Genomic DNA, 13758 nt, shown 5'->3' on the forward strand with positions numbered 1-13758 from the left:
ACTGCCCCGAATGACTCTCAGCGTTCCCCAATCGGCCACTTTATAGCCAGGGCCCCCTTCATGGTTGCAAACGCCCCCCAGGAGGGCGCTGCAAACACTAGCAAAAACAAAAACTATGCAAAAACACTAGCAAAAACATTCAAAAAGCATGAATTTGTTGTTAGTCTGCTAAGTCTCAAAGTAAAAAGCAGTAGCCTATTTTAAATTTACAGTGATGCTTAACATTACAGGGATACAGTGAAGATTTACCACTGCTTATCACATGCTAAAAATGACATTCGACGAGCTAATTCGACTAGCAATTAGTTCATGTGCTTCAGCATCTGTAACTGCTCTTTACAGCCCTTGCCAACTTCAACAATTTAGCTCAATCACACCCAGTTTGTCAGCTGATAAGCCAGCTGACTTCATACCTTGTTGGGTGTGTAACAAACCAACTAAACTTTTTCTTTTTAAACTGTTTCTGTGGTCAGTTTTAATGTCTTTCAAGTTGCTAAAAAGTTGTTCTACTGGGGCATTTGAACATGGCAATAGTTAGCAATTTGAATCGGCAACAAGACTTCAACAAACGGAAAAACTTCACTCTGTCAATTGCGGTGACCGGGCCTGCGTCAGTGATTCAAAACCTCTAGTCTACAAAAGTATGGGAAACTGCCAGGATCAAGCTCTGCAAGAAGCTTTTCCAGTCCGAGGATAAAGATTCAATCAATCAATCAATTTTGTGTTTCCTCTTTGCTAAAGATAAACTCAAATATGGAAGAAAACTTCACAAAAGAGCTTCCATTTATTTTGTAAGCGAACAAGACAAAACTGCTAAAATCCCCAAATCACCAAATTCCCTAAACTTGTCCCTAAAAGTGGTCAAAAGTCCCGATTTAGGGACAAATTCCCGTAAAATGAGAGCACTGATGACAATGTCGTGGTGAATGTTGCCATTTGCAAATCAGCGATAACATAACAATGAAGGTAACGACTAGAACATCACACAACTAAGGCGAAAGAGTCAGTCCATTGAGTGCTGTCTTTGTCATGAGTTACCAAGAGGGGTGGGGGGACTTATATACCAGTTCCAGGTATACAAGTGCCCCCCACCCCCCTTGGTAACTCATGACAAAGACAGGACTCAAGCTGCGTGGCTCTTTTGCCTTAGTTGTGTGATGTTCTAGTCGTTACCAACAATAAAGGGGAAACGACGCTAGGTGGCGAATACACAAATTAACGGGAGTAATGCAGTAAAACGAAAGGCAGGCCTATCAAGGACCTGTTGAAAATCTAACAGTCATTATCAGAATCAGGCCCAGAAATAACTTTAGCTATAAAGTTCTTAAATTTGTTTGGCGATACATATACCCGCACAACTGCAAAAGCCTCAATTTCAATTGTGGTAGGAACAGTGCTATTTGTTTCTAGCCCCGTATTTTCCTCAGATTCTGAGGTAAAAGCCTCAGAAACATCGCCATCTGACTGGCAATGGCAATTCGATATCATCCTCAGAGCTCGATAGAGTGTGGGACTTTAAATGTAGGCATTTTCTATGAAGGAATATGATAATTTAAATAGTGGGACCTTATGCACCAGTGGTTGTGCATAGGTGGTGCAGTGCTATGCACCAGTGGTGCATAAGTCCCGGCAAGCACTGGTGCATAGGTCCCTTCTGGACCATTTTTTTAATTTTTGCATGGCACAATTCAAGTGCATGGCACATGGCACATGTGCACAGTCAAGTCCGATTTGAATAACCTAGTCAATTTTTTAAAGTATGTTCAATTGTTCATGGTAAACATAATCACCTAACTAACGTTTCTTGCAACGTAATCATGGTGAGATAAGACACACTGAAGATTGTGAAGAAGAATGCAAATAGTTACTTTTAGCCTCACATTTTACATCTGCTGCACTAGCTGCCAAGTCTCGAAGCATCTCGCCATGAAACTTCGTATTTACAGTCTTGGCAGAAACCCTACTCCAAAAACGTAATCATATTTTTAAAAGAATTTGAAGAGGTGGAAATATGGCGCTGGTGCATTGGTTCCACATCTCCCCTACATATAGTAAGATCTAAGGTGGCTTCTAGAAATAATATTTTACAGAAACTCGTAAACTCTGATTGGGGTGCCCTCCCTGATACAATACGGTCAACTGCTTTAGCCTTATGCTATTCGGTTGCAGAATATGCTTCCCAGCGTGGGAACGCTCAGCACATGCCAAGAAAATTGACCCCATATTGAACCAAAGCTGCCGTTTGATTACAGGTTGTCTCAAACCAACCAACATCACGCCCTGCACATTCTGTCTGGAATTGCTCCCCCCAACATTAGAAGAAGCGTGACCAGCACTCAGCAGAAAGGAAAGATCTTGAAAGGACATGAATTTGAGACACCCACTGTATGGCCAGACTCCAGCACACAGGCGTCTGAAGTCAAGAAAAAGTTTCCTTGCCTCAGTTGTCCCATTAGGTCATGACGATGTCGCCGCCAATGTTCGGGTTCAACTATGGCAGGAGGGACTGGCAGCCGGACCGAATTTGGCCAATATAGAGCTCTCACCCGTAGAGAGCCTTCCTCCCGGAAAGCATGAACCGTGGAAGTATTGGCGATGCCTCAACCGCTTAAGAAAGGCAGCTGTACGCTTGGCAGGTGTACGCTTGTTAGTTACACGCTTGGCAGGTGTAAAACTTTAATGAGACACTGAGGGTATTCCATGAGGAACATAAGTTGCAATTGCGGACAGGAGCAAACAATGCAACGTCTACTCGAATGCCCGGACCTAAAAGAAAGGTGCTCTGCACAGGATTTGGTCGAGTTTAAGCTTGAGTGATAGAGTAGTCTGGGAGCCAACTGCCATTTTCTCCTTAACCTTGCATTGTATTAATTTTTTTTTTGCTGATTTTGGTATCCAAAGGTCTCTATTTTCAGAAACTGCTTGATGACATGTTGTCACCTTTGGGCAATTTAAGAAATTCAAGATGGTATCCAAGATGGCCGCCATTACCTATAAATGACCATAACTCCCTACCCATTCACCTTAGGAAGGTGATTTTTGTCTCTATACCTAGTTTGTAGGCTTCAAGCTATACATTAAAAATAAGTATTATCTTACTGTAATATCGTAGGTTATTACATACATAATGATAATTTCCAAGATGGCCGCCATTACCTACCTACAAATGACCATAACTCCCTGTAAATCCAATGCAAATATCATATTGTAGTAGACAGGCACTAATAATTCACTGTTGTCTTTTTAGGTGCTGCCCGTTGCCTATAGTATAGGCTAGTATGACGATCACCAATAGTGAAACATGAATGGAGAAGAGCACAGTGCTTTTTCGTGCCCAAATTTGGATGTGAGAATAAGAACTGAACCGTTGAAAGACACTGGTCTTGTCAGTATTCAAAACTTTATCAAGCATAGCAAAATCTATGGGACAGGTATCATGAACTTCTTGAAGAAAAAGTTAGTGAAAATCCTGAATGCACAGTTAAACGTCACAGAAGCTGTGCTTCAACATACACTCCAAGCCTCCAGGTTCAAAGGCACAAAAGGAAGAATCCAGAATACTCGTCTTACATTCCGCCTAAGACCAGGAGACGGTCATCACTATCAGGGTTAATCTTCAAAGAACATTGTTTGTTTTGTGGTGAAACATGTGTGCTTCAAAAAGATCCGAAATACTCAAAACGTTGGCGACCAGCATATTCATGTCAGAAATAGGCAGCGCAGGTGGCAAGAAGTCACTCAAGCAAACTTTACGTCGTCGTCGTGTGAGCCTCTGAGGCCGAGGGTCTATCCTTTTACCACCCCAGATTCACGATGTTCCCGGACTACACTGGAGGGCTACTGGAGAGTAGCCAGTGTTTGGTTTCATCATCCATGACACGCAGACCTTCCACTCCGCTAGATGACTTGAAGATGGTACAGTCATTGATGATGTGGTCTGCGGTCTGTTTCTCGGCACCACATTCACAGGAGGAGGAAGAGGCCATTCCCCATTGGTGCATGGTTGAGCGGAAAAGCCCAAGGCACGTACGGACACGGTTGAGGCGCAGCCATGTCTGTCTTGGTGGTGTCAGGTCAATGGGGCGTGTGTCGGCGTCGTGGATGAACGAATAGAGTCTGGTGGTGCCCGACCTCCACTCAGAATTCCATCCATAGTCTGCCCAAGCAGCCGCAGAGATGTCCCGTTCATCATCTTCGTTGATCAGAAGTTGAGCAGCTGGCACGAATGGGTGTCTTGATTTCAGTCGACTGGGGTGCTCGTTTGGAAGAGCAGAGATCTCGCGGTGGAGAAGGTGATCAGGCTCCAGTGCCCGTCGACTGAGAGACAGAGTGGCTTCTTCGCGACGAAGCTCAGCGGGTTGGATGCCAGCGAGAATGGGGAGATAGTCCAATGGTGTGGGGCGCAGGCATCCGGTCACTGTACGCAGGGCGCTGTTTATAGCAGTGTCGATGTTGTGGCAGTGAGCACTGCAGCACCAAACAAGTGCACAGTACTCTGCTGAAGGGTAGACAAGGGTTAAGGCTGCTATACGCAAAGTGTCAGCCCTCGCCCCCCAGCTAGAGCCTGCCAGGTGCTTGAGTAGCGCTGCGCAGGATGTCAGTTTCTTGCGCAGTGACACCAAATGGTGGCGGTATGTGAGCGATCTGTCCAGTGTCACCCCAAGCTATTTTGGTTCGGGGCAGAAGCACAGAGATTTTGCGTTGTTCTGAACGTGTAGCTCACGATCAGCTTCCCGATTGTGGAGGTGGAAAGCTGCTGCCAGAGTTTTGGTTTCGCTGAGTTTCAGTCGTTAGTTCTAGAGATAAGCTGAGAGAGTTTTCATTTCCTGGCTCAAGGTGTCTTCTAGACTTTCCCACCACTTTGTGGAGTGGAAAATTGCCAGGTCGTCCGCGTAAGTTTTGCGAAGACCGTAGTTGGCAGGGCGTGGGTGTAGATGTTAAAAAGAAGTGGAGCCAGGACCAATCCCTGTGGGACGCCGTTTTTAGACGTCTCAGTCTGCTTAGAGAACAGTGCAGATTACTTGGTAAAGTGGCAGCCATCCTTGGTTATGAATTGTATAATAATTATACTTTTGGTAGTCTGTTTGAGAATTCAGAATTACAATTAAAGAACATTTGTTATAATATAACACCTGTTGTCGTTTTTCTTTTCATGCTTTCCTCTAAGATTGAATAGTAGGCTATTTAATATAATATAGTGGTACGACGGCCATCTTGGTAATTACCATTATGTGTGTAATACGATATTAACATAGTAGTTAGTTCTAATGGATAGCTTGACCCCTACAACCTAGGTATAGAGACAAAAATCACCTTCCTAAAGTGAATGGATAGGGAGTTATGGTCATTTATAGGTAATGGCGGCCATCTTGGACGCCATCTTGAATTTCTTAAATTGCCCAAAGGTGACAGCATGTCATCAAGCAGTTTCTGAAAATAGAGACCTTTGGCTACCAAAATCAACAGTAAAAAAAAATTAATACAACAACGCAGGGTCAACCATCTCTGCCCCCGGACTAGAGCAACACCTTGTGTGATGCTCTGGGCTACGGCCGTGTGACACACGATGAAGAAGTACAAAAAGTTATAAAATGTGATTTCCTACTGCTTGCAACCACCTTACTAACAATTTTATTATAATAACCGTGTGCAAAAATATATAAGCTTAATAACACATGTTTTCGCCTATTAGCCTACCTTGCACACCATCAACCCCAATTTATCAACAGAGAACCTATAAACAAAAGATAAACAAGTGTTGCTTCTGATAGGCACACAAACGTTTTTTCCGTATTTTTGTGCCTGTAACATGCTGCTACAAAAGTGCAGATGAACTGTAATCTAAAGATGGCTTAGCCTACATTCAGCAGTCTGCTGCTGGGCTACACACTACTTGGTAAAATCCTATTTCCTTGCTAGTCTCATGAAACATTTTGCTGGAATAATTCTCCAGCAACAATAATTCAACGATCGGAAAACTTCACTTTGCCAATAAGTCTCTACAAGTAGCTATTCGAAACTACCAGTAATAACTTATCAAAGGCTTTGTCAGTCTGAGGATAAAGATGCAAAACCAAACCAAGGTACACTTGTAGCTTAATAATCCATCAATTTTCCAAGACCACTATGCTTAATCGCTAAACGTGTACGGTATGTTAATGAGCTAGACTGCTAGAGTGTGAAAGGAAAATAATAAAGTTAACCTACAGTATATGTTACCATACAAATAATGGACTAGAATTTGGCACTTGTGCTGGAAATCCCAAAACGGTTTGGCAACTTTGGTAATACAAGTTTGTCATTTTTTTAACATAATGCAGTATAAGGAGTTTTGCAGTAATTTGAGATTCAGTGACCACACTTTAGCAATTTGAATTATAAAAAATATCATAGGGATTTAAAGTAAATTTAGCTAAGAGTTCAAAATCGAAGTTAAATCGACCTCCAATTGGTACGTTGGCAAGGCCTTTGTAATGTATGTAGATGGCTAATGGCTATGCTTTGAAGCTAAGCGGCTGCGGGAAATTTATATGACGAAAAATGGCAACACTGTCGCAGAGGACGAAAACAAACTGCATTGAATAGTGCTCTCATTTTATGGGAATTTGTCCCTAAATCTGGACTTTTGACCACTTTTAGGGACAAGTTTAGAGAATTTGATGATTTAGGGATTTAGCAGTTTTGTCTTGTTCGCTTACAAAATGAATGGAAGTTTTTTGGGAAATTTTCTTCCATATTTGAGTTTATATTTAGCAAAGAGGAAACACATCTAATCATGTTTATGTGGGTGTAGCCTCGACAGCGCTACTTTTTCTCAATGTTTTGAATAAGATCCAGCTGAAGTTCGACAGGTGAGATCATCTTGCCTCAGTTTTATGCTGCAGCTAGCAGACAAAATTAGGAGAAGGTTTAATGATTCCAGGAACAACACTTTTAAATTTTTAGAGTTTTTAATTCCGTCCAATGCAGTGACATGCTTTCCACCAACATTGACAAAAGTATACGTATACATCTTTCAAGTTTTTGGTAAATGTAGCACCACTACAGTAGATTTGGTAGACATAGAGTAGTGGAAACAAGCGACTGAAGAGCCTCAAGGATGGTCGCAATGATACGGTACGGTACCTATGGAATTTTAGAAAGAGCGGTTAGCTCAGAAAACAATTAGAAGTGAATTGAAGTACAAGCACCTGCGTCAACTAGTCACTTGTCTAATGTCCCTGCCATGTTGAAATGCCCCAGTTGAACGACTTTTTAGCAGCTTGAAGGACATTAAAACTGACCACAGGAACAGTTTAAAGAGAGAAAGTTTAGTTGGTTTGTTACACACCCAACAAGGTATGAAGTCAGCTGGCTTATCAGCTAACAAACTTGGTTTAAGTGATCGAGCTGAATTGTTGAAGTTGGCAAGGGCTGTGAAGAGTTCAGCTACAGATGCTGAAGCACATGAACTAATTGCTAGTCGAATTAGTTTGATGACTACGTCGTTAGTTGTGCACAGTTTATGTCATTTTTAGCATGTGATAAGCATTGGTAAATCTTCTTCACTGTATCCCTGTAATGTTAAGCATCACTGTAAATTTCAAATACTGCTTTTTGCTCTGAGACTTAGCCCACTAACAACAAAGTCATGTAGGTGTTGTTGTATAAACTGCTTACGGTAACTCTTGTTTTTTGTTTCAGAACGAAAACTGAATGTAAAAACGATTTGGGTATTTTGATGTAATCTAGGGATTTTTAGACATAGCTTTGGGGACTTTCATGTTTTCATTTATGAGAGCACTGGCAATGAGTGAATAATGAAACCATAGATTGAATTGAAACTGTGAAAGGATGGTGTAGCCTATGGACGGATGTATGCAATTATGTCTTTAGGCTATGCCTTATCATTTTTACAACAGTTTCTTAAGATTAGATCAGTTGGACAAATTTAAAAATTGAAACAACAAAATAGGTTAAACTAGCCCAACCCTTTTGCGGCTGGACTTCGTTTTTGGTATGATAGGCTATTGAGCTCGGCATATTTGGTGGAAATATTGTTTATCCTTGTGTGTCAAGACAACAGACATCACTTTATATCATGCATTTTTTAGATTATGATTTCATCAAGTGCTGTATTGTTAAATTTTCCTCACAAGTTACCTGTCTAACAAAACCTGCCTGCTTATCTAACAAAACCTGTCTGTAGACTACAGCAGGGCTTCCCAAAGTGAAGGTCGCGACCCCTTGAGGGGTCGCGTAACAAACTTCGGGGGTCGTAGGAAGTATACAAATTTTACACAAACCACTGCATATTACCACTAATGTGCAAGATGCTGTGAAAGTTATTAACTTTATTAAAAGTCGTGCACTCAATAGGCTATCTGTATTTTGTAAATAAAGTAGTGAAATATGGAATAGGAGTTTAAAACCCTCTTTGCAGCATTGTAAACGTGGATTCAAAGCCAATGCTTTACAAAGTTAGTAGTGTTAAAAAATCAATTCGTGATTTTTCCAACGAAAAAAAGTGTAGACTTTGTCCGCCGTTTTCGAAAAGACGTTTTTGGAAAAGCATTTCAAATTATGTTATTTGTCAGGTTTGCTTAATAAAAGGGGTAGCCTACGAATTTAATTTGTCCTTCCAAGGAGAAGACATCTATGTTTTTACATTGAAATCTAAATTTGGAGCGTTCATCAAAAAATTAAACATCTAGAAACAAAAGATTGAAAATGATTCATTTGAAATATTCTCATTTAGGCCTACTGAAAAGTTTTTGGCTATCAATGGCATGAAATCAAGCGTTATAAAGTCTCTGGTTATCAACACTTGTCAAGACTGTGGAAAAAGTTTAAAAAGTATTTTCTTCTAGAATTGGACATTACCAATTTAAATTGGATCCAAAACCCATTTGCAGGGCAAAAACAAAGTACCGAGCACCTCTCTTTCAAATCTCAGGAAAAAGTTGCAGATCTATTTTTTGACTCTAAATTGTGGCTTAAATTTTCTGGAAAAATTTTTCACACTTTTTGGCTTAGCCAAACGTTAGAGCGGAATATTTAGCATTATAATGGCTTAGCAGTAACCACACTTCTGCCGTTAATCTCCACGTATATGTGCGTGTCAGTGTTTTCAACGTTGATAAAATACTGTTTCACCGTAAGTAACATTGAAACCGCCTATTTACAAACATCGAGCGACGGCTAGACTTGCTCTGCAGCAGAGAGCAGTCGCACCCATCACACTGAATAAATACAGTATGTTCACTTTTTGGTTTTGTTTCCAGTTTCACAGGCTTCGAGTACGGATAGCTTGTTTTTAGCTTTCGTTTAAATTAAACCTTTTAATAATAAAACTTTGGTAGAGAGTTTGCTTTGTTGAACCATAGAGAAATAAAACAAAGTAACTTCAGTGGGTTTAACATGATGTATTACATACACAAATATAACATAATTAAAAATAAACTCTAACGTTTTCGACAGGTACGTGTGTCCTCATCAGGAATTACATATCTGCAATATACATAAAATGAAAATTGTAAGGTAAATTTCACTGTAACTGTATACTAACGACACTCCAGACTGAAGTGCAGTCAAATTTACCTTACAATTTTCATTTTATGTATATTGCAGATATGTTATTCCTGATGAGGACATACATACGTGTCGAAAACGTTAGAGTTTATTTTTAATTATGTTATATTTGTGTATGTAATACATCATGTTAAACCCGCTGGAGTTACTTTGTTTTCTTTCACTACCTTTCAATAAATATTACAAACGTACATTTTGCATTGTTTATCATTTTAACCGAAAAGGGTCGCGGAAAATTTTAGGAGATTAAAAGGGGTTGCGACCAAAAAAGTTTGGGATGCCCCGGACTACAGTACCTTAGGTACTAGGTAGGCTATAAAAAACTACCGGTTTTGTGATGCACTAAAGCATGGGTCACCAAATGGCGGGCCGCATGCGGCCCGCCACGCTGTATCGCTGCGGCCCGCGGAAGGTATCAGCGTACAAGTATAACCAAAAATACTTTTCTTGAGGGAGTTAAAGAGCACGAAGGCAAAAAATACTTTCCTGGAAGCATATTTTCGCATTGCTTACGATTCCACCGACCGACCAATCAGGTTATAGTTCAAGGTGGGGGTTGCTTAAAGTTATTCGAATGCGATGTCCAGCCACACTGTCCCAGTGGTTGATTAAAACGTCTGTTTTCGAATTTTGAAATTGTCTGTGAGCATAGGGTTGCTTATTTTAAGTTTGCAAATGTCATGTAAACACTAGTGCGAGTTTCACCGTTATTGTGTTTCACGAGCAGTGTTCTCTTTATACAAGTTTTTGTTGGCAAAATCGGTCGGTGTGCCAACTCAATTTATAATAAATTGGCAATATATTACATATATAAATTTAGAGACTTTTTCTGATTGTATTATGAAAATATTTAGCTAAGTAGGCCTACTGCAAAACGTTTTTTTTTAAGAAATATGGAACGCTTCACGATTTTGCGTGTCATCCTTGCGCAGGAGCCATGCTAATCTGTATCGTTCCAATTATATGTACTGCCGAAGCAAGTACTGCAAAATGTTGTTAATCAACAAATTCTTGCCACGTTGATGAGCACCGCAAGTGACAGACTTTGTCCATAATAAAAGAAAGACGGTTTTATAGATTCTCACAAAAAGGATGAAAAACCAACTCATTGCTTTTTTAGAGGGAAGACTGTTCATAAATTACGATTTTTCGGTGATTTCCACCAGCGTTTGTTTCATGGTACCTGGTGTGATGATGTCTAGTTTAGCGTTGGTGGTGCCTTCAACATTTAGTTGCAGAATGGTCACTCCTTGACCTACAACAGCTGGTGCTGTTCGCCCTGACAAGGGCGCTGTGCTTGGTCTGGGGGTGCCATTCTGATGATTGTTCTTCCGCATAACTTTATAGCGACAGTTGTAGCAAGTTTAGTTTCCCAAAGTCGGTACTTGCGGGGGCGGCCACGTGGAGGTACTTGCTTTCGTCGGCAGAGAGTGCTGCTTGTGAGTGTGGTGAAACGCAGATGGCAGCACACATTATCAAGGATTGCCGGCTATACAGACCTCCTCATGGTATGGAAGGCCTAGTTTCCATCGATGACGACACCAGGCAGTGGTTAACCAACGGATGCCCTGACATATAGCGACAACACGAGAGAAGAGAAGATGGTACCTGGTTTCTTTTTCCCTGTTATTGGAGCCTATCTTTTGCTGATATGTTTGCAGGTCACTATTGTTGCCTGTATTGCGATGTGTCAAACATTTCCTTGTTTACTGAAACTGTTAATTGCAAGATATCTTTTGTAAAGCGAAGTAACAACACGACTCTTGCTTGGCGATGAATATTCTGATGAAACCGCTTGCCTCGCTATAAGTGCACAAAACAAGTGGCCTCTATTTATTAGGCATTGTTAAAAAAGTCAAAAGTGTTGTAAAAGGAGCTTGGCCTGGCAGTAGCGTTGTTCGATTAATTTTGTTGCTACGGTATTCTAACATAAATATGAACAACATGCAACGCTGGATACTGGGTACGTAATGCGTTCTTTTCTAGCGTAAGAGTCAACCTACCTAACATTTTATTAGTGCGGCCCACCACAGCTCTCCTTAGTGCCAAAGTGGCCCGCATGCAAAAAAGGTTGGTGACCCCTGCACTAAAGCAATGCATAACAAGGGAATGTAGTGCACCTAGAACTGTACAAATAGTTCAAAAATATGTCATTAAGCTTATGTCATGGAGTAGCCTAGGCATAGTGGCATACCGAAAAGCTGTGTAAATACAACTTTCTAATGTCATGTAGTGGGCAAGGGGTTGGTAACCTTTTTTAACAAAAGAGCCATTCTGCTGGAGGATATATCTTCAGCAGATATGACAAGCAAGGATCCACAATGCGTAATACACATATTTCATGGCATTTCTGTAAATAAAGATCAAAACACAGTTTCTGTGCTACTTATAGAACCATTTTTTTGCATACCAGAAACTCCATCTGTGAACTATTTTCCAAGCTTGACAATCTCTTGAGCTGCCACAATTGGTGTGGCATGGAGCTTTTATCTATTTATTAAAAGCTTCCTTACTCTGCCCCGCTTTTGCATCAGTTCCAATTAGAGTTGCATCAATTGCAATTGAATGTATTAATAAGCGTCTTTAAATGTCACAAACTTTGTACAGTGGAATTGATAGCTATGAGTTTTCTCAGCCTACATAGAATATAAGGTAGGCTGTATTGGTGATTGTAAAAGGCTCCTATTATGGGTCTGCTACTATTCGGTGAGTCCGATTCGGTGAGTCCGATTCGGTGAGAGCCTTTTTCGGTGAGAGCCTTTTTCGGTGAGAGCCCTATTCGGTGATTTTTTTGAATTTTTTTTTGAAAATTATCGGGTACCGTAGCCTAATTAAAACCCCTAACCCAAAAACCCAAACCCCCAAAAAACCCCCAAACCCAAAAACCCCCAAACCGCAAACCCCAAAAAACCCCAACCCCAAAAACCCCCAACCACCCCAAAACCGCAAACCCCAACCCCCAAAAAAAACCAAAAACCCCCAACCCCAAAAACCCCCAACCTCAAAAACCCCCAACCCCAAAAACCCCCAACCCCAAAAACCCCCTAACCCCTATTCCCTAACCCCTATCCCCTAACCCCTATCCCCTAACCCTATAACGGCAATGATAATTAGGCTACGGCGCGCAATAATTTAAAAAAAAAAACTCACCGAATAGGGCTCTCACCGAAAAAGGCTCTCACCGAAAAAGGCTCTCACCGAAAAAGGCTCTCACCGAATCGGACTCACCGAATCGGGCCATTCCGCCTATTATAGCAGCATTGAAGTTTTCTCAGCGTGCATAGAATAGATATAATACTAGATAGGCTATGCTACAATGATTGTAAAAGACTCCACTGGGCAGATCGAATTTTTTATAGATTAAAGGCAATAAAGCTAAAGTAATGCTTGAAACCTTTAGCTTTAAAAAGCTTATAGCTATTAATTCAACTGTACAAGGTTTGCTAGATTTGCGACATTTACAAATGCCCTGTATTAATTACACATTTTCAATTTTTCATTTAATTGTAATTATATCATACAGTAGTTGAGACTATTTGTTGTTGTGTAATTGTAATTTCAAAAAACTTTGGTCCAAGTTACAATTACATTTAGTAAGTTGCATGCATGATATCAGTACTTTGGTTGAGCCGCTAGTTATGCTTCAGAATAGACTTCTACACTGCAACCTAATCATTAATAAATGCAATTCTACTTTGTCTATGGTTGAAAAAAGTCACCTCTCTACCAAAATTGCAATTCTACTTGGTTTTGATAAAATCAAAATTATATAAAAAATCAATGATGAACATAACTATTGCAACCTTTAATTTTTTTTAATTGAATTATGTAATTTATTACATTTGGAAGTAATTGTAATTTGAAAATTTCAGAACAGTGCAGTTGTAATGTACGGTAACTAAAACGTTTGATGGTGCATTGTAAACACATCAACCCAGTGCCAGTGTTTGGGAAAATATTTTCTGATGTGTTTGTTTATGTTCTTGCAGTGATGTGTGTAAACTGTCTATCAGAGGTGTACTGTATAGGAATCAGAGTTTTGGAGTATTTAGAAACCGGAGTCGGACTGGAGTGGAAGTCAATATTCTCAAGATATTTGGAGCAGGAGTGAAGTTTGGAGTCACAGACGTCGGAGTGGAGCAAGAGTGTAGAAAGACTGACGCCTTATACCTCTGATGTCTGTTTCTA

At 40.4% G+C, this 13758-nt stretch overlaps 1 pseudogene; it reads right to left on the bottom strand.

Annotated features, from left to right (window-relative positions):
- Positions 1–10457: 10457 nt before the first annotated feature.
- LOC145777815 (U6 spliceosomal RNA) lies at positions 10458–10554 on the bottom strand (annotated as a pseudogene).
- Positions 10555–13758: the final 3204 nt, after the last annotated feature.

The sequence above is a fragment of the Aplidium turbinatum genome, chromosome 9 (assembly GCF_918807975.1).
Source record: "Aplidium turbinatum chromosome 9, kaAplTurb1.1, whole genome shotgun sequence".
NCBI classification, from domain to species: Eukaryota; Metazoa; Chordata; class Ascidiacea; order Aplousobranchia; family Polyclinidae; genus Aplidium; species Aplidium turbinatum.